This window comes from Lissotriton helveticus, chromosome 9 (genome assembly GCF_964261635.1).
Source record: "Lissotriton helveticus chromosome 9, aLisHel1.1, whole genome shotgun sequence".
Classification (NCBI taxonomy): domain Eukaryota; kingdom Metazoa; phylum Chordata; class Amphibia; order Caudata; family Salamandridae; genus Lissotriton; species Lissotriton helveticus.
The window spans coordinates 1,192,920,486-1,192,943,832 of NC_136070.1; positions in this window are offsets into that span (position 1 = coordinate 1,192,920,486).

Below are 23,347 nucleotides of genomic sequence, written 5' to 3' on the forward strand. Positions count from 1 at the left end.
ATATCCTGTCCACTCGATATTAAAAACTCTATATTTTTTCCATTTGATATTTTTAATTCGATATTATGATTAGTTACCATGATAATCAGACTTTGTTCTGCTGCAACATGAACAGTCTTGCCAAACTGCCAGCCGAGGTCACCTAAAGACAGGAACAGAAACACCTCCAAGACATTTACATGCAGCTGTGGTTAGGAGATTGCTTACAGACTCTCCCTTTTGAATTGACACAGTGTGCCATGACTAGGACCTCTCATTATTGCCAGAATCTTTATGTGGTGTGTTTGTGAGTGCCTGAGTGGTTAAGGTACCCGTGCCTCACGGTCCCTCCATTTTTGTCTATCCTCAAATTATTGTTTGCAATTGGGTTAGCTGTAGACATTACTGGTTTTTGTCTCCTTTTTATCCCTTGTTCATGTCCTTCTGTGGCTTATTCATCTGCAGCATCCCTTCCTGCACAAGCTATTATAGCTACATTTTTGTACATCATGTTTGAATCAAGAGACTCTTCAATGGAATATCAGCTGCCTCTTTTCGTTTTCACCCTTCATCTTCCTAGTCTGGCCTCTTGAGAGAGCAGCATGTACACCATTCAAGAAGAATGCAGCTCTTTTTCTGTTATGCTTGTTGATATACAAGAATGGTTGCCAGTTCAAGAAATCATAAATTATAACTGTATTGGCCCCTGTTTTTCTATTTCGATAGGCCATTGTGGAAATAAAAAAAGATTGCTTGACTATCTCTTATGCTTGTGAATTATGGCAGCGGTAGCCACAGTACTAAATAGCAAAAGGGAATGGATCACTTGACCTGAGTAACCAGGGTTTGCAACGTTTGTGTAGGTTATCGATAAAAAACCCTCATTCACGTACACAAGTCGTAAGGCAGTATATCTTGGTCCTCCGCCCTGTTTTAAAAACGTGACAGCATCATCATTGGGTTTCTTTTTTTGTTGTATGCTTCCTCCATCCAGCGATGAACTACTGGTTATTGCAGTAGTGATCAACAAAAAAAGAGATGTGAAAGTGCCCTAGTGAAGTGAATTACAATGGTGGCGCTAAAAACTCGTAGCAAAACTAGTGTGCTAGTCTGTCAGAAAGCTAGACATTGGTCCAGAAAGATCTTTTTGTGTATATATGTAGGTTTATATACATATACTCACATCCTAGGCACCTAAACCAGAGTACCCCATATGGGGAATACCTTAGAATATGAAGAATATGTAGCTCTGATACTGATCTGGTTAGCTGTCAAAAAGAAGCCACTGATAGATTCATAGAACGGGGTTACAATATAAGAAATCTGTACCAAGCCAAGTCCAAAGCGAATGCTCAATCAAGAGAGGCTATTCTTTTTAATGTTCCAAAAAGTATTGAAACCAAAGATGTATGGGCCCCTACAACAAAGGGCAAACCTGATGATGTCAGATTAGTCACGAAATTCTCTAAACAGGAGAGGCAAATAAGATCTATTTTTTAACAAGCAATGGTCAATTGTATGGACGGATATTACCTTAAGCCAAGTCCTCCATGACAAACCATTCCTGACTTTTAGACGAGCACCATCTATAAGGGATTCTTTGGTCAGCAGCAGCCCTAAAGTCAGGTCTAGACAGAACTGGTTGACCCCTACAAATGTTTTTTTCAGATGCAGTTCACGTTGAGCCTCTAAGTTTGGCATCAACATTAAAAGCTATACAACTGCAATCTGTGAAAAACTAGTCAGTATCAAAGGGCATTATACGTGTCGGACTGAATTTGCTGTATGTACTTGAATGTCCATGTTGGTTAAAATATGTGGGGAGTACAAAATTAGAAGTACACAGCAGAATCCTACAACATATCACGGCAATCGTAAACTCTGATCCCACGTACCCAGTAGCGAGGCATTTTAAGTTGGTTCATCATAACAATTTAAATGACCGTAAATATTTAGTCATTGGTGCAGTGCCTCTGTTAAGGAGAGGAGGTAACAGGGAGAAACTGTTGCAGCAAATGGAATCTAAAATTATTTTGGAACTTGTTGCAAAGGTACCAAATGGGCTGAATATGAGTGAAGACCTACATAATGTTTTATGAACTTCACTGGATGCGCCCATTAAATAAAGTGGTTGTAGAATGTATAGTAACAGTGTTTGTATGAGGGTAATCCAACCTATGTAACATCTAAATGAGTATATTTTGAAATGGGAATATACCACAATAGTAGAACTTACAAAGCACAGGCCACTTTAATAGTATATTTATTGACATGGAAATTATGCACTTTACAACACTATGAATTAGTGGGTTATAACAGGTTCCAAACATATACTAGGGTATACATCTTTCAATAGCAATCGGAGTTCTAGTAATATTATTACATAATTTGAATCTTTGCAGCTATGAGGGTTCCAGAGAATAGTGAAAAACAAAATAATTAGCAGTTTAACATGTAGTGAGCACTTTATTAGCACACTGCACTTTATTAAGGGTGGTTAGGTAATAGGGCACATATCACTTTTATTAATTGTTTTTATGAATGGATCCATCGTGGTTTCAATCAAAGCCATTTACTATATGATTAAAAATGTACAATTCTGAATTCACAGGCAATGGTGGAAAGCCACTCCAATACATTATATCTTATTTGTTACCATCAACCGGAGCAGTCCAGAGGAACTTAACTATATATAAACATTAGCTTGAAATGTTAATAGATGTTCTTATTGACCAATATGTTAGTTAGCGGGTGATGCAACACGACTGGGGTGCAAGATTGACAATAAAATGTGGATTTACATGGGATCCATCTTTATGACCATTGATTTGTGCAATGTGTAAGTTTTCCTTTTACGTCTGTTTGAATAGCTTTCACGGGGTAATGTAGGGTTGTTAAAAGTGATGTGATATGACACAGCGCAGTCATGTGATCAAGACCGTGTCTCAGCGGTCGAAACATGTCATGGACAATGGCATTAGCCAGTGATTATGTTTTAAACTGAAATGGAATAAATATTTGTAATTCACACAGAAAGGGTGTCTGTACCTGCTTTGCTTATGTAATTATAAAATATATCAGTACATATATATATATATTCTCCCAAACTTTGCTCTTCAGGTTGCCTAGCCCCGGGGCAGGTGGCGTGTATACCGGCCGAGCGTGCCGGTAATCGACATAAATCCAACAGTTCCAACAAGTTATCACACGCTCTCAGAGACCCAAAACACAACACCAAGCCAGCAAGATCCAAGGGTGTTTATTAAACACCTACAACATGTTTCGGCTTCCACGAAGCCTTGATCACGTAAGTGACATCAAATGCATGCAAGTTTTAATTAAAGTTTCAGAGCAGTCACAGAGACATAAACAGTGGACTGAGGTCTCAGTCAAAACAACGGCGGCCATCTTGTAATGGTCAAATAACGTTTTATGTACCCATTGCTCGCCAAGTTGCATGTAACCACCATAGAAAATTGAAAAATAAAATTTCATTTCCAACATAAGGCACAATCAAGAATGCTTCATATATCACAAGAAAATTCTCAGACACAAAAAGATTGTCACATAATAGAACTGTTCAAGCACGAAATCACTGGCTTAATGTTTCACGTTGCCGGTTCATGGCATAACAGTCTGTAGTCCCATTAATAATCAATACAAAATAAAGGAACAAAGTTCTGGGAAATGTAACAGCAGATGCCAGACAAATATGGGTATTGGGCCATTGAGTAAATAATTTTGTGGCTGGAATAAGAGATCATGTGAAAAGCCTGTCCAAAAAATTATTGGTAGGCGGGAATTGTGTCAGATGGCCGAAAGGGTAACTGTAAATTGTTGCTAGTGCCCTGTGGCCGAGTTGCGGTTGCCAGGTGAAATACCTAGAAATTGAAGCAGTCACAAATTTTAGAAATGCATTGCGGTTTGCATGCGTTGGTGGACACAGATCCAGGTGGCAAAAAAACCAGAACTGAGGGCTCACAGAACCCAGTGCCCACTGTGATGTCTTGCTGCTCTAAGTGTTGCCCAAAATGGGCGTGCTCTTAAGGTGCTGTCAGGAACATGAATGACGTAGGGCTTGGTGCACAGTGCAGTGAAGGGCCCCTATCCCTGTTGTGCTCCTGTAAAATCAAAGAACATAGTTTAAAATAAAACATGACAACATGATGTGCATGCAAATAATAAACGAGCTCATAATGCATGGACAGAAGAGTACGACTAATAACCATGAACGTTTGAATGTATATAAACACATGTACATCTATGCTGGCAGATTACCGAATGATAAACAGTTATGAATAATCATCTTTTAAGTGGACTGCCAGTTCCTCATCGTGGTTCAAGCCCCCTGGAGCCTTAGTTTGGAAGTTGATGATATATTTCGATTCCATTTGTCTCATCTTGAGTACTCTATTCCCACCCCTCGGGTTCCTGTTGGTTTGTTCTAAGATGAAAAATCTCATGAGGGCTGGGTCCGAAAAATGATTGTCACTAAAGTGCCTCGCCACGGGATATTTGGCATCTTTGTGGATGATGGCACGATAGTGCTCCAGGATGCGTTTTTTGGCATGAGCAGTGGTACTTCCAATATGCCATAAACCGCAATGGCAGACTATCACATAAATCACGAACATGGTGCTGCAGGTAAGAAATTGGGTGATCTCTTTTGTTATGCCATTGTATTCAACTTTCTTGACAAGGGTACTGTGTTTGCAGGCTTTGCAGTGGCCGCACGGAAAAAACCCTTTCAAACCGAGGCCTCAGTTGTCCGGGTAATCCATGATGTCACTCCGAACACAAAGATCTCTAATATTCCTGCCCTTTCTGTATGTGATACTGGGTTTTTCGGGGATTAAATCCCCTATGGTGCTGTCACTTTTCAATATACTCCAGTTTTTGGCAACAATCTTTTGGATCTGCCTGGACTCCTTGTTGAATGTCGAGATAAGTCGGGTGTTGTCATTATCTCCTGGTGTGGTATCATCTGGGGTATTCTCAACCAACGTATCGGTGTTGAGAAGATCGATGAAGCTAGAAGCTTCCATCTCCGGTCCCCTCCACACCAGGAAGAGATCGTCAATGTATCTCCACCAAGTGACAACGTGGCTCAGCTGGTCGGCCAGCGATGGGTTCGTGAAGATCTTCTGCTCCCAATGCAAATGGGGCAAAACACAAACCCATCGCCGTCCCTGTCACCTGTTTGTAAATAGTACCATCAAAAAGGAAAAAATTATTGAGGAGGCAAAATTCCAGCATCTCAAGGAGCATTTTGCTATGCTCCCTGAAACGCAAGGACGTTCATCCAGGAAATGTTTGCACGCTTCCAGGCCCTGTTGGTGATTAATGATGGTATAAAGGGACTGGACATCCATTGTGATAAGAAGACAGTCCTCATCCCATACAAGATTTTGTAGTTTAGACAAAAAATCTTTCGTGTCCTTAACATAGCTGGCTAAACCCTGGACCCAATCACGCAGATAACGATCTACGTACTTGGATACATGTTCCGCCACGCTGCCCCTCGAGGAAACAATAGGTCACCCCGGGTTTTTTTTCTTGTTTTTATGGATTTTGGGTAAGAGGTATAGGACTGGGAGGGTAGGGTTATCGTTCTTCAAAAACCTATACTCCTCCCACTCCAAAATACCCTTGTCCTTCCAAATCTTCAGCTTCTCCCATAACACGACAACACTGTCGTTGTACAGATCAGAAGTGCTTGTCGTATAGTAATTGTCATCAGAAAGTTGTCTAATCGCCAAGAAATACAAGTATAATCATAAAGCCTGCAGATAAGGGTGGTAATATTGTCATCCAAAACACTTGTGACTATCTAAATGAAGCATACCGCCAACTTAATAATCAAGACAAATATGCCAAATTGCCCAATAACCCCATACACAAAACGGTTGAAGACATTAAAAGGCATCTAGATGAGTGGCAGAAAGACAATCTTATTGATATGGAAGAATACAAATTTCTTCTGAAAGAAAGTCCAACAATTCGAACGAAAGAAAATCCAACAATCCGAACGATTTACTTTCTGCCGAAAGTTCATAAAACCTTGATCAATCCTCCTGGCAGACCAATTGTGTCGTCATGCAACTCACTTTATCAAAACATTTCTTCCTACATTGATCACTATCTGGCTCCAATGGTGAAAAACCTAACCTCATATATTCAGGATACCGGGGACTTTCTCCATATACTTTCAAACACAGCATGGCAGTCATCGTATCTCATGGAAACCATTGATGTGGTCTCACTTTATACATCGATTGAACATACAATCGGATTGAACACCTCTGCCTACTTTCTAAAACAGCGGTGTGTAAGGGAACTGGAGCATTCAGCCATGCTACTCACGATGATCCAAATATGTCTAAACAATAACATCTTCCTTTTCAATCATGAAATATATCACCAATTGTGGGGCTGTGTCATGGGCATTTCCTCCCCCAGTTATACAAATCTCACCATGGGTTGGTGGGAGAAGGAAATAGCCTGGGGCTCTCATAACAACAAGGCCCTTGAGAAAATCATACTTTGTTCGCGATATATAGACGACTTATTCCTAATTTGGAATGGGAACAAAGATGAGTTCATGAAATATTTCAAGACACTGAACGAAAATTATGTTGGACTCTCTTTTACTTGTGCCACTAGCCGTCACAAAATTGACTTTTTGGACATCACGGTGTATATTGAAAAAGGACAAATTCAAATGACACTGTTTAGCAAAAGGACTGCAACGAACAGTATCCTTCACGCAGAAAGCTTTCATCCAAAACCACTACTGAAGAACATTACCTCTGGTGAATTCATACGGATGAGAAGAAACTGTTCAAAAGATGAGGATGCTGAGAAAGAGATTCTGAAGAGTGCGAGTAGATTGAAACAAGGAGGAGATAGGGAAAGGGACCTCAATAAAAACATCAAAAAAGTGAGAGGAATGACAGGCACAGAGATCCTCATAAAAAAAAAAAAAACTGCAGAAAGCAGGAATACACCAGAATCTCCAAGACTAATTTTGACATTCAGCAAAGAGGCTCACAAAATACGTCTGAGCGTTCAGAAATATTGGCCACTCTTACAACAAGACCAGGATCGAGCAAAAATCATTGGTACCAGTCCCCAAGTAACTTACAGAAAAGCACCTTCCATCAAGGACACAATAGTTCAGAGCCATTTCAAATCAAAAGGAAAAGACAGAAATTGGCTGGAGAAACAACAAGATGGTTTTAAAAAGTGCAATAGCTGTAAGGCATGTAAAATCGGGGAGAATAAGAAATCCTTACGAGACCCAGAGGAAACACTTATCAACATCAACCAAAGGATAATGTGCACAACCACATACGTAGTTTATGGCATTCAATGTGACTGTGGGATGAGGTACGTAGGTAGTACCATCTGTCTGTTGAAGAAACCAATCCTTGAACATATCAGGGCAGTAAAGAACAAGGATCAAACATATACCACTGCCAAACATCTTGCATGCCAAGCAGGAAACTGGAGAAACATGTCCTTTTTTGGCATTGATACAGTAGAGAGCGACAAAAGAATGGGTGACCACAAGAAGAGACTTAGGCAGCTGGAACCTAAATATATCATGAGACTCGGAACAAAGAATCCTAAAGGGATGAACGTCGATGAAGAACTGTACGTTCAGCTATAAAAATACAATCTTTTCATGAGTTGGTCGAAAATCTTTTTCTGAAATACTGCCATAACTAAAGAAGCAAAGACTCCTTGCATAAGAAATGCTTGATCAAACATGCTGTCAGACCATTCACTTATAGCCTTGTAAATATCGTTCCTTCAAACCAAGATGAAACCTAAGTAAAACATGATGAACTTTGGGTACTATACCCGCAACACATGAACTCGCCTGGTATACATGTTATTGTATTAAGAAAGATTGAATCAGAGTGTACTATATCCATTTTTGATTTTGTACTTATACTAATAGGTACAATTGTGAAAAGACACACTCTTTATGTTTTTCACACTAAAAAGTTTTTTGCCATCATGCTTTAATACCTTTATTAGTGACATGTAAATATTAGATACGGGTAGCTCACAAATGCAAAAATAATGTGTTTAAATGCTTAACCCCTTCGACGCTGATGACGAGCTGGGCTCGTCATGAGGTAGCCTCCTCGCACGCTCATGACGAGCCCAGCTCGTCACGTAACATGCGCTTTTGAAAAAGTCAGCGTACGAGCGGAATTCCGCCCGCACGCATGCGGTTAAAATGCTAACCTGTCACGAGGTGATCTGTTTTGCTAAAATTGTTTAAAACTACAAATACCAGAAGTCAATAGTACTGTATGTGCATACACAGGATATGGTATAAAACAGTTGCTGAAAGTAGTGCCACCTACCGTGAGAAAGGCCGTCCTGGCTGAAACGCGTTGGTGTGACAGACTGGGCTCTGTTAATAAAATCTAATAATGAGTAAATGTTCCAGAGTGCGGCGTCTTTTGATTGAAAAAAAATATATATATACATATATTGCTGATATATATTGCTGATATTGAAAAAACATTTCCTTGCAAATCCAATGCCAAGATCATTGGAAGTATTGAGTACACCCGTAGTTCAGGTGGTTGGACTGGCTGTTAATGATATGAATTTAATGTTGGAACTGAGAGAAATGGATGCAGAAAGTTCCACAGAAAGAATTGGTAATGATGCTGAAACAGTGGCTCGGGAGGAAGGCGTAAATATCTTTGAAAATGCACCTACGAATTTTAGACCAATCTCTCGTTTTATCCCTATGACAATAAGGGATGTGACTGATGTTTTCAATTATTTGGTTACCAATGAATTGAAAAATATAGGTACCCAGATTAGTAAGAGTAAAATGAACAAAAATAAATTAAGCATAGCAAAACAATGAGCTTACCAGCCTTTAATTAAGAAACTGTCAGACAATGACAACTGTATTGTGCGAAATGCCATGATGAGTTTATGTTTATGAAAATTGAACAGCAAGTCACACCCGTGTTTTACTTGATCCTGAAGATTCACAAGGATGTGGTGAATCCGCCAGGCCGCCCCATAATTTCAGCAATAGGGAGTGCCTTAGAACACACATCTAAGTATGTGGATTCATTTTTAAGTCCTCTGGTTAAAGCCTTACCCTCTTATATTCAAGATACGGGGGACTTCCTCAGGAGGATCTATGATCTTCCTTGAGAGGAAGATTATCTATTGGTCACTATCGACGTATCAACATTTTATACCAGCATGAGACATAGTGATGGATTTAGGGCTGCCAGACACTTTTTTGAGGCAAGACCAATAAGATTGTGGTCACACACAGAAATGATTGTTAGAATGATTGAGAAATGCTTAGCATTCAATTTGTTCTTGTTTAATGGTGAACTGTTCCACCAAGTATGTGGCACTTGCTTCGTCCCCAGCTATGCTAATTTGCACATGGACTGGTGGGAGGAGCAGGTCATCCGAACACAGTACCAAAAAGAATAGGAGGGCCATATTATGCACTGGAATCATTTTATTGATGATTTATTTCTAGCGTGGAAAGGCACGGAAGAAGAGGTAAAGAGCTTCATCAATAAAATACAGAAGAATGATCTTAATCTGAGGTTCACTAGTGAAATTAGTAAAGCCAGCGTAAGTTTTCTTGACCTCACTGTATAAATAAGCAGAGGGAAGGTGGAAACAAAACTCTACTGAAAGCCAACATCAGGGAATACATTGCTGCACCCAAGGAGTTTCCATCCGAGCACTTTGAAGCAAAGTATTCCCTAAGGAAAATGTCTTCATACTAAACGAAATTGCAGTGAAGAGACAGAAACAAACTAAGAGCTCAGTCTTCTAAAAAGAAGGTTTAAAACCAGGGGTTACCCAGAGGAATGGATTGATACTGCCATGAACAGGGCATCAAAAAGAAAGAGAGAGGAAATACTGTTTGAAAAAGACAAGAAAATAACAAAGAAAAAAGAAGATCAGTGTAGGTTCATTACAACCTTTAGTAAACAGCAGGATACATTAAAAAGCATCTTGAACAGGCACTGGCACATCATTAAGAATGACCCACTCCTAGGTAAAGCTGTTCCCCATAGACCACCGATTACATTTCGCAGGGCTAGGTCCTTCAAGCATGCATTGGTTAGGATTAACTTGAGAAAACTGCAGCAAAAAATAATTTGGTTGAGTAGACGACAGGGCTTTACAAAATGTGTAAAGTGTAAAGCGCGTACACATGGTGTAAACATGGAACAATATAAACCAGGCCTGACAAATGATATGAAGAAAATCAAAGGGCGGTATACCTGTAAGACAAGTTATGCTGCAATGCCCATGTGGCTTGCGGTACATGGGGAGCACAATCTTGGAAGTTCACAAAAGGGTCCTAAAGCATCTGAGGGCCATAAAAAATGGCGATCTGACTTATCCTGTTGCACGCCACTTTGAGAGGTTTCACAATAAAGATGCTGGGGGATTAACATACTTTGTGATTGATGCTGTGGCAGCCAATATTAGAGGTGGGAACAGGGAGAAAAGACTAAGGAGATTAGAATCTTGCTATATTATAGAACTAGATTCTAAACAGCCAAGTGGTCTGAATGTGGAAGAAGATTGACACATGCATCTGTAATATGTAAGAAAATGGAGTCCTTGGCTAGAAAGATCCAGTGAAATAATTTTTTAATTGTAAATAAGTACATTTTAAGCACAGGCTTGCAGTAAGACACAGAAAGGATGACATATCCAGTAGTTATACGGTGATTTGCCCACTAGAGCTTGATACAAGTAATCAAAGGTATAATATAACATAATTCCCTGTTACGTCATAAGAAAAGTATGCCCACTGGGGCTTGATTTGTGCAAAAATATAAATTGCAAACTGTGTCCTCCTTTTTTCTTTAAAAATGATCTTTGTTTTTAAAATGCATTTGTTTCATTTAAAGCTTCTGATATTAGAATACGGCACACCAGAGAACATCGCAGGCTCATTAGAGCATTATTGTGCAAATTTATGCAAATAATAATGCCCTGCATTGTTAATACCACAATCTGATTGACTGAATGATCCTTTATCATGGTTGGCATTTAAGGAAATGAATTTTCACAGTTTATGAATTTGACATTGACTGGAAGATAAATAATTGTAAATATGATTTTGTAAATACCATTCAACTAAGTGGAAAAAACTAGGAGTATGTTTTCACTAGTACTGTGTTTGTAGTTGTCATGTGACACGTTTGATTCACAGAAATAAGTTTAAAAAATGGCCGCGCTCAATACCTCAGTATCAGTGAGCAAGACTGCTGTGCAGTCGAAACGTGTTTGATGGTGGCCGAATTTTTTTTTAAAACAACACACGGCATTGTCATCCTTTTTCTAAGGAGTGATTTGGATATATATATTGGAGGAAAAGTATGGGAGTGCTATAGGTTGAGCCCCCAGCTGGGTAGCCAGGAAGCGGACTTTAGATTACAGCAATGGGAGACTACGACCCAGTAGCGGGGCGGTTGTTTGACTGCCAGCACCGGATCTGCATTTCCCGTGCAAGAAATGCCTGACCCATGAAATTGACACCCTCTGGTGACTGGGTACCTTCAATGTTGTGCCTAAGCTTTGTTGTTTTCCACCATGATGAATTATGGGAACAGTATTCCCGTTGGTACCATAGGCATGCACTGGGTGGTTGACATTCATGTCTTATAAATCACTTACTATTTTAGTTAGGTTCCAGGGTGCAAGTACGAGCATTTTGACCTCGGTGAACCCTGGTGCAATCTTTCATCGACCGCAAGCTGCCACAAACGGACAATTGTTAGATGAGGGTAAAAGGTCTTTTTACCAAAAGGCATACTACGAGTGCGGCAAACCTATTTGAGCGACACATTTTTCCATGTCGAGAAATGTTTTATGCAGCAGGGTCATTTGTTTTAACTTCAGTTTTGTACATATTATGTGTCGGATTCATAGGCGATATATACGAGTGAGGGGCGTCACATGTTATAAGTACAAAATGTCCCACCTTGGTTTCAACGGAAGTCAGGTTTAACTGTTAAAGGCACTTTTTATCACCCATGCTTTTAAAAATGTACATTAAAACATTGGACTATATATAAGCATTAAGCAACTTTTATAAATGTAATAGGCTTTACCAGCTACAACATTTGAGCATACTGCATAGGTTATTTATGGATGTAATGTGCTTGTAAGTATTTCTTCTATGTTCTTCTTAACCTAAGTGGGACGGACTATATTAATCCACCCTGTAATGGTGCCTTTCAGATTGACAAAGACTCCTGTGGAGTGGAAACGCGTCTCTCGTTATTCTGGGTTGAAGGTGACCTGAATCATTAAAAAGAAGCCTTAATCCTACAATCGTGAGTCCGTGCCTTCTTTGTTGGATGTTTATTTGAGGAAGCTGGAGTGTTGTGTTCATATATGTATATATATATGGATATCACTGTGTGTACTGATATATTTTATAATTACATCCGGTTGTTATTTTTATTAGTCTGAAATGTCTTTCAGCCTCAACTATGCTTGCTAACTTTCATGGCTCTATAGGTCCAAATTTAGATTTGTATATATGCGCATTTATAGTATTGCAAACTAGAAACAAGATTTTAAGAGATTATTGAGCTCTGTATTAAATGAATGAATTATATCTTCTCCTTGGGGACGTCTCACACTCCCTCCATGAGAAGATCCTGCCCCCTGCTCATTAGATACCTTTTTGCTGAAAGTAACAAGTTTCCGTCACATGATTTAGATTGAGAGAAAACACATATGAACTTCAAATTTCATATATTTTATCTTTGGGCTCCAAAAATGAACCTTCGCTGGTGAGAGTTCTGCTCCATTGAAATTCCAATTATCTAATGATTATTGCTGTGCTGGTTGCTTTTTTGAAATAAACATATTAGACTGGAAGACTTCCTGATGTGTTTTATTTAATTTTTTAACATACTACCAAAGACAGACAGGCAACCACTTGACCAGTACTCCAGTGGCTTGCCCACTGCGTAATGTTGACTCCTGAAAGCTGTGGGCAAGCTTTCTGCTATCCCTGTGCAGGGCTGCACGGTGACAGCACAGAATGGGCTTAATGTAGCAAAGCCCATACAACAGGCAGGGCCATCAGAGACGATAAGAAGCCAGGCTCTGCCAGGTCCCTTTGCTTATATTCCTTCTTAGAACTATGTGGTTTTTAACATGTTGGTTTTTGCTCATATACTTGTGTTCTACTCTTTGTATTGTCTGGTGTGGGGAAAGGAATGCTGTATAGTAATGTGAAGCATTCGAAGTAGATAACATGGGAATGGATAATTATTTTATGGAAGCAAAGAATGTATAGGAATACATTGATGTAAAGAAACTTGAGGGGGGCCCCCTGCAAGGCAGGTGGAGGGGCCACCTCCGGACTCAATTAGGAGCTCTCTGGCCAGAGTACTGTGCTGAGGAGGCCCCCTGGAGCTTGGGCCCCCGCACTGCAGTGGCTGTGGGGGCTGCGGGGGCCTGTGTTACACCACTGCAATAATATTGGTGTAGGTTAAACAGTAAGGTGACAGTTGCACTGCCAAGCCAGACCTAAACCTACTTGTAGTTTAATGACTGCCTTTCTCCCATCTGTGCTGCTGCAGAGAAAAAACATAATCCATTATTGATTTATCTGAGATGCTTTAATAGCAGTACAATGTAATGTGCATACCCCTGAAAAGTTCAAGCTCAGGCACACACCAGGTTAAATAAACTAAATGATCACAGCTGGGTGGTGGGCAAGCACTTTTATGTCGAGGCACACACCTTCTGCCCAGTCAAAACATGTACACCTGGCTCCCAACATTTGGACAGAGCCCAAACCCCTCTCCTGGTGAATCTCACATAATAGTCTGGTGAAAACTGCACTGTCAAGCCTGACTATCCAAATGAGCATATTGGCCCTTCACTCCGAATGTATCCAGGGATGAAAAATATATATTACTAGCCACATTCTCTGTTGAGTATGCCACAAGCACTTTGCAGCAGGTCCCTTGATCTCAAACCCATACAGCATTTCAATTGAAGTTCTTTCTAATTTAATCATTGATGACCAAATACCCAGTACTTCTGCTAAGCCTCACTTGAAACTGCAGGAGGCGGAAATAGTAAAGAAGCCCAAGGGATGTTACTGAAGCTAATCTAGCTGGGAGGTGTAGTACCAGGATACAATAGAAAAAAATAGTGTGCTGCAAAAATACTGTAGCAAAAAATGGCAAGTACCAAAACATTGTTAAGGTAGCACATATGTAACTTGACAATATATTTACATTGAAGGTACGTTGAAGTGGAGGTATACGATTAACAAAATGTTACACAATAAAATCTTTCAGAGGAGCTGGTGTTAACAATAATACACATAAAACTTCGTTTGATCAACCTCGGTTGAAAGGCCTATTTAGAGAGTAAAGAATTATATTGAACAGTACTAAAATCTGTGCAACATGACAAAACTACAGGTTAGGTAAATGGCATTATTATTCCAGTTTTCGGAATTTCAGATGTTGTTGGGCATAGCAGATTAGTTCTGGTTTTGCTGCCAGCACGCTTTGCAGGATTTGTTGGCTATTTTCAACCACACAAAGAATAAAACCAGGATGGCTGCGCAGGTGTGAAGGCAACTCTTAGGGTCCTACTACGAGTCAGGAAGAACAAAATTACATTTGCTTTTATGTTTTATTTTTTTTTCTGCCAGATTTTTGGTTGTTAGGTATTTTCACACAGGGTTTTTCTGGGCACGCAAGAACTGGATTAGACTTTTAGGCTAATAAAACCAGCTAGAAAAATTGCATGAGACTTTGGCAGCAGTGTTCAAAAATGTTTTCTCTTCCCTCCCTCACACTCCTGATGACCCACCCCCACCTTCTCAGAGCAGATGGTAAATGTATACAGTAATGCCCCTTTTATGAGGTCTAACTTGTAATTGTGCGGTACTGTGCCGATTCACAGACTTCGGCGACCTCCAGAACTACCGCCCCATCTCGCTTCTCCCATTTCCAGCCAAAGTCCCGGAGAAGGCCATCAACCGCCAACTCACCAAACACCTGGAGACAAAAAAAACAGGTAGACCCCTCCAAGGATCACTGACATAATATCGATGTCATAAATATCGATAAAAAAAAATAGAATACCAAAATATCGACTTCCTATTTCCAAACAGGTAAGTACAAAAATATTGAATCAAAAATATCGATGTAAAAAATATAGTTAGTCAAAATATCGAATGTTTAAAATATCTTAAAAGTAATGTAAAAGTAATGAAATAATAAATATAATTAACTTAAGCATACTTGAAATACTTAAATAACCTTAAAATTAATAAATAATTGATTTAATTTAAAAATAAATAAACATACAATTAAATTTTTTTAACACATATATATAAATAAACATAATATTAATAAAAAATATACTATATTTTTACCATAGGATAGCAGGAGAGTAACATTTACTATTACCACTCCAGTAAATACAACAGTTGAGAAAGCGTTGGATAGCGTAGGGGTAAAAATTACTATTCCCACTCCAGAGAGTGCAACAGTAGCGAAAGCGTTGGATAGCAGGAGGTTAAAAATTACTATTCCCACTCCAGAGAGTGCAACAGTAGGGAAAGCTTTGGATAGCGGGAGAGTTAAAATTACTATTCCCACTCCAAAGAGTGCAACAGTAGGGAAAGCGTTGGATAGCGTAGGGGTAAAAATTACTATTCCCACTCCAGAAAGTGCAACAGTAGGGAAGGCGTTGGATAGCAGGAGGGTTAAAATTACTATTCCCACTCCAGAGAGTGCAACAGTAGGGTAAGTAAGTAAATATAGCTTTATTCGATTTTCATATAAAATCATAAAAGCACAGCACATATATCAAGTCATAATCACAATTAATATATACTTACATATGCACATACAAGATAAAAACAAGTGTGATAGTCGGACAAGTAAAAGAATTTCAGATGCTAAACATTTTAAAGTGCAATATCTGGTCACTGAAACGAAGAGCAGGATAGGACCCACAAGAGGGATGCTTTACCACATGGATTTCCACAGCTTTATGACAGTTCTTAAAAAACAAGATACCGCAAAGATCACATGCTCATCTTCAAGTCTTAACAATCTTGAGAAAGCTGGCCTGCAATTTCTTATACCCCAGCGATTTAGGAGAGGTTTCAAGTAAAGTTTTCTGGGGTTAGAATGAAAAGTGCAAAAGAACATTATGTGCAGATTAGACTGTACTGCGATTGTGCAAGATTCAGTTACCATTAAAAGCTTAGAAATTAGTCCTATGTAATGTGAGGGGAGCTCGGGTAAAAATCATACAGATCTCAAATGCGAATTGTGCCTTGTCTTTCTTTGGGGGTACCAACTCGTAAAAAGGGGGCAACATTGGTGTTTTTAAATTTAATTAGTACCAGATCCCCAGCAGTGCATTTGGGCAGCGTCCCTAACCATCCCACCCTCCTGACACTCAAGATACCCCCGTCTAGCCCCGGCGGCAAGGGTCTATTCTTTTTTAGCCAATAGATGGTTTTATTTAGCAGATCCTGCTGGGATTCGCGTGTTCCCTGGGTGAGGGCAGGAACCCCAGAGAGGACAGACACATACGGGGCGGCCTCAGGGGGCAGGTTGATATGTGGCATTCTTGCCAAGGCGGATCTAGCCACTATATGGGTTTTTGGTGCAGGTTTGACAAATACTTTGGGGTCTATTAGAGTAGGTGTGCAAGATGGCTGTATTTTGGTAGCATCCTTGCCAGATTTATACATTTCGGGGGCGATGGTAGGGTTAGGGCAGACGCATGTGGCCATAATAGTAGCTGGAAGCGGGTGCATTCTTATTACTGACTCAATCTTGGTCCGCCTTTCCCCTAAATCATTCATTTTTGTGACCAAGGGAGAGATGGTAGCAATCAGCAGTTGCTCAATTTTGGCCAGTAAAGTCATATTTAGGGACAACAGAGGATCCTCTAGTTTGTCCGCGGCCGGGTCCTCGATAAATGCTAATGGATTAGCAGGTGATGGTATAACATTGGTGCACAGTATTTGTTTACTTGTATTGTTCCCAAAGTTAGTTTCGATGTCATGCTTCCATCTATTGTAGGAACCCAGGGGCGCAGCATTTCCTTGGTTGTAAGCTATATCAGCAGGGCCATTTGCTTTGAGACAGAATGAATCCACAGTTGGGGAGGTTATAGAATCAGGGACGTACTTTGTACCACACAGGGCGTTGAGTTCTTCCCATATAGACATCGTGTTTATAATAGTTTAAAGAAAGGCAAAATATAAGTCAAATAATATTGAAGCACGATACCTCCCTCTGTGATGGAACAAAGTGGGGTGGCCCGTCCCGGCCTCCTCAGGCCTCTGAGGGCCACAGAGGGCCCGCCCTTTGCCCGGGCTTAGCCCGGCGCCGACCCGCGCGCGATCCCGCGACGCGGGTGCTGGAGCCCTTTTGAAGCGCCTCCTGGCGCAGGAAATCCGTGTGGCGGCGTGTTCCGCCGCTAGGGCTGCTGGGTAGTGTAGTTCTGGGCCGGTTGCGCCCCCCTCGCACTGCGGCCGCTGGTCTGGGATAGCGGCGGCAGGAGGGAGCGTCGGCGCTGTGCTGCAGTGGGCCAGAGGTATGCCCCCCAAAAGGATTTTGTCTTTCCCCCCGCTCCACCGATGCTGGAGCCCTTTTGAAGCGCCTCCTGGCGCAGGAAATCCGTGTGGCGGCGTGTTCCGCCGCTAGGGCTGCTGGGTAGTGTAGTTCTGGGCCGGTTGCGCCCCCTCGCACTGCGGCCGCTGGTCTGGGATAGCGGCGGCAGGAGGGAGCGTCGGCGCTGTGCTGCAGTGGGCCAGAGGTATGCCCCCCAAAAGGATTTTGTCTTTCCCCAACAGTAGGGAAAACATTGGATAGCGTAGAGGTAAAAATTAATATTCCCACTCCAGAAAGTGCAACAGTAGGGAAAGCGTTGGATAGCGGGAGGGTTAAAAGTACTATTCCCACTCCAAAGAGTGCAACAGTAGGGAAAGTGTTGGATAGCGTAGGGGTAAAAATTACTATTCCCACTCCAGTGAGTGCAACAGTAGGGAAAGCGTTGGATAGCGTAGGGGTAAAAATTACTATTCCCACTCCAGAGAGTACAACAGTAGGGAAAGTGTTGGATAGCGTAGGGGTAAAAATTACTATTCCCACTCCAGAGAGTGCAACAGTCGGGAAAGCGTTGGATAGCGGGAGAGTTAAAATTACTATTCCCACTCCAAAGAGTGCAACAGTAGGGAAAGCGTTGGATAGCGGGAGGGTTAAAATTACTATTCCCACTCCAGAGAGTGCAACAGTAGGGAAAGTGTTGGATAGCGTAGGGGTAAAAACGTACTATTCCCACTCCAGTGAGTGCAACAGTAAGGAAAGCGTTGGATAGCATAGGGGTAAAAATTACTATTCCCACTCCAGAGAGTGCAACAGTAGGGAAAGCGTTGGATAGCGGGAGGGTTAAAATTACTATTCCCACTCCAGAGAGTGCAAAAGTAGGGAAAGTGTTGGATAGCGTAGGGGTAAAAATTACTATTCCCACTCCAAAGAGTGCAACAGTAGGGAAAGCGTTGGATAGCAGGAGGGTTAAAATTACTATTCCCACTCCAGAGAGCGCAACAGTAGGGAAAGTAAATACTTCATATATGAATACAAATAAATTACATATTAATACAAAATACAACTTAATTAAAAGTAATTAACAATTTTATATAATATTATAATTAATCAATTAAAAATACATTAACAAAATAATTATTACAAATAATTACCTATTAATACAAATTATTTACCAATTAACAATTAATTAATTAACAATAAAAATGATTAAAAATTACACCAAAACAAAACCAATAAATAAATAACAATATTTAATTAATTGCAATTAAATTACTTCCCACCCTATTCCCCTATAAACCCACAACCCGCTACAGAAAATAAATTAATAAAATTAACATAATTATCAATTAAACTATTAATTAAAATTAATTACCAATTATATTTTAATTAATTACCAATTACAAATTTTAATATCAATGAATTCCAAATAAATACCAATAAATAAATTTACACATGTAATAATTATAATTAAATTACTTCCCACCCTATTCCCCTATAAACCCACTACTCGCTACACAAAATACATTAATAAAATGTACATAATTATCAATTAATCAATTAATTAAAATTAATTACCAATTATATTTTAATTAATTACCAATTAAAAATTTAAAGATCAATTAATTCAAAATAAATACCAATAAATACATAAAAAACATTTAATATTTATATTTAAATTACTTCCCACCCTATTCCCCTATAAACCCACAACCAGCTACAGAAAATACATTAATAGAATTAACATAATTATCAATTAATCAATTAATTAAAATAATTACCAATTATATTTTAATTAATTACCAATTAATTATTAATTAACAATTAATTCAAAATAAATACCAATAAATAAATTAACATATTTAATTAATTATAATTAAATTACTTCCCACCCTATTCCCCTATAAACCCACAACCCGCTACAGAATTATATTACTCAAAAATAAATACCATAAAATTAATTAATTAAAATAAATATACACTTTTCACACATATACTAAAATAAAAAATACTTAAAAAAATTAATATTAACTTACTTACCTCAAATCCCACATTTTTGTTGTCTATATTCTGTCCATTCTATATTATTGTTGTCTATATTCTGTCCATTCGATTTTTTGTCCATTCTATATTTTGATTCGATATTAATGCTATTCTATTCGATATTTTTGTAGTCTATATTCTGTCCATTCGATATTGCGTCCATTCTATATTTTTTAACTCGATATTAATGTAACTCGATATTAAAAACTCGATATTTTGAGTGTATACCCCCTCCAATCAGGAATTGGTGCCAACCACAGCACCAAGATGGCCCTGATCACCATGACAGAAGACATTTGCACCATACTCGACAGAGGTGAATCAGCAGCACTGATCGTTCTCGACCTCTCTGCAGCCTTCGACATGTCTCCCATCACATTCTCATCAACTGATTGTACTAGATTGGAATCAAAGATAATGCTCTTAGATGAATGGCATCTTTCCTTACGGGACACACCCAGAGAATCTGTGTCCCACCCCTCACCTCATAGCCCAGAAGCCCCATCTGCGGCATCCCGCAAGGTTCATCCCTTAGTCCCACCCTCTTGAACATCTACATGACGCCGCTAGCAGAAATAGTCTGAACCCACAACATCAACATTATTTCCTACAACACCCAGCTGATCCTCTCACTCTCAGCGGACCCCACCACGACGAAAACCAACTTTCACACCTGCATGAAGAACGCCAGCCTGGATAAAAGACAACTCCCTGAAGCTCAACACGAACAAGACCGAATTGCTGATTTTCTGCAGCTACACCACCATCTGGAATGACTCCTGGTGGCCAGCGGAACTTGGACCTACCCCCACTCCTAAAGACCATGCATGTAACTTCTGCAACATCCTGAACTCCCAATGAAATTACAGATCAACGCTATCTCCTCAGCTTGCTTCCACACTCTCCGCATGCTGTGCAGAATCTTGAAAAGGCTTTCCATCACCACCAGGAAAACAGTGACTCAGGCCCTCATAACCAGCTGTCTGGACTATGGCAAAACAGTCTATGAAGGCACCAACAACGAACTCTTGAGAAGACTCAAGACAATCTAGAATGCAGCAACCAGACTGGTCCTCAACCTGCCCAAATGGTCCCACATCACCCAGCACCTGAGAGACCTTCACTGGCTCCCTATCCAGAAAAGATGCCAATTCAAGCTTCTGACCCATGCCTACAAAGCCTTCCACATCCAAGGACCGGCATACATAAACTACCGCCTAAACTTCCACCAACCATTCAGAAACCTCCGCTCCACTAACCTCGCACTCGTAAAGACACAACACATCCGCTGCTGCTGCACCAAAGGACGTTCCTTCTCCCACCAAATCTTGGAACGCCCTTCCCCTCTACCTTCGAAGATCACCCTCATTGACAAACTTCAGGAAGGCACTTAAGATCTTGCTCTTCGGTTGAGACCCGCAGCCCAGTGCCTGGATACCCTCACAGGTGATAAGCTGTGCTATACAAGTAGTGAATGATTGATTGATTCTCTGCACGGTGCCTGTAAATTGGCATACAAATTTCCCACGCTGTAAATTCACCTGAGTGCCGTGCCACTCGTAATTTTGGACTTACAAGAGAAAGGAAAACTGGGGGATTGACTGAGCCCAACTGGACAGGTTCTATTCTCTAATTTACATTTAACTTTCATACAAAAAAGATGTTCATAGGGAGCTATGAGCTTCTCTAGCAAAACTTTGCACTTCCAGACACGGAATCGTTATACATTCAGAATTCCATTTTACACGTTGATAAAATATTTCAGACTGCTAAAATGGTATGAGTATACAGGAGAAAGCACTTAAATGTTGCAAAAGCTTATTTGTACCATTAGTACATCTGGGTGTCGATTCCGATCCGGTAAAAAGCGCTCCGAATTGCAGTTCGGAGCGTTTTTCCCCGTACGAATCGCACCTGTAGGCGTCCCCGTACGATTCAGCAAGTACGATCACAAATTAAAGCGACACTCCGTACGACTCGTAAAAAACACCGTACAAATCGGAAATCCATACGAATTGCAGTCGGCTGACGCACCACGCAGCGTCCGTACGTAAATAGACCGCGCCTTCCGACCCAGGAAGTACGATCCGTGTTCAACACACTCCGTACGGCTCTTTTGCTACGCGAGCTCTAAACTACCGTAAACCCACACTCCAGCAAAACCGGCACCCGGTACACGACAAACAGGACATGAACGCCATCGTCCGTGTCATCCCTATCCTGTACGCCCACCACCTCGTATTTAGAAACCGACAACGGCGCAGACGGTGAGTACAACGAACTCCAACATACCTGTACGTGTTGCCACACGGGCACATCTCCATTGCACGACTGTCATGTCTGGGTACGTTGCACCACACACTCCCGCACTTCACCAGTTCAATACGGAGACGTACCGCACCTACGTCATCAACTTCGGGGTACAGTACGTCACCGCACTCCACCAGTGTTATACGTGCCGCATGTACGTCATCCAGCTCGGGGTACGGTACGTCACCGCACTCCACCTGTGTAATACGGAGACGTACCGCACCTACGTCATCGACTTCGGGGTACGGTACGTCACCGCACTCCACCAGTGTTATACGTGCCGCATGTACGTCATCCAGCTCGGGGTACGGTACGTCACCGCACTCCACCAGTGTAATACGGAGACGTACCGCACCTACGTCATCGACTTCGGGGTATGGTAAGTCACCGCACATCACCAGTGCAATATACGTATGGGACATACGCTGCTATATCAACGTTTGTCTAACTGGTGTAAAGTAAACACATCCACCACTTCCCCCCACTGCCCAGCATCAGAGTGCCCACCACTGCCCAGCATCAGAGTGCCCACCACTGCCCAGCATCAGAGTGCCCACCACTGCCCAGCATCAGAGTGCCCACCACTGCCCAGCATCAGAGTGCCCACCAGTGCCCCCACTGCCCAGCATCAGAGTGCCCACCACTGCCCAGCATCAGAGTGCACACCACTTCCCCCCACTGCCCAGCATCAGAGTGCCCACCACTGCCCAGCATCAGAGTGCCCACCACTTCCCAGCATCAGAGTGCCCACCACTTCCCAGCATCAGAGTGCCCCCCACTGCCCAGCATCAGAGTGCCCACCACTGCCCAGCATCAGAGTGCCCACCACTGCCCAGCATCAGAGTGCCCACCACTGCCCAGCATCAGAGTGCACACCACTGCCCAGCATCAGAGTGCCCACCACTTCCCAGCATCAGAGTGCCCACCACTTCCCAGCATCAGAGTGCCCCCCACTGCCCAGCATCAGAGTGCCCCCCACTGCCCAGCATCAGAGTGCCCACCACTGCCCAGCATCAGAGTGCCCACCACTGCCCAGCATCAGAGTGCCCACCACTGCCCAGCATCAGAGTGCCCCCCACTGCCCAGCATCAGAGTGCCCACCACTGCCCAGCATCAGAGTGCCCACCAGTGCCCCCCACTGCCCAGCATCAGAGTGCCCCCCACTGCCCAGCATCAGAGTGCCCACCACTGCCCAGCATCAGAGTGCCCACCAGTGCCCCCCACTGCCCAGCATCAGAGTGCCCACCACTGCCCAGCATCAGAGTGCACACCACTTCCCCCACTGCCCAGCATCAGAGTGCCCACCACTGCCCAGCATCAGAGTGCCCACCACTTCCCAGCATCAGAGTGCCCACCACTTCCCA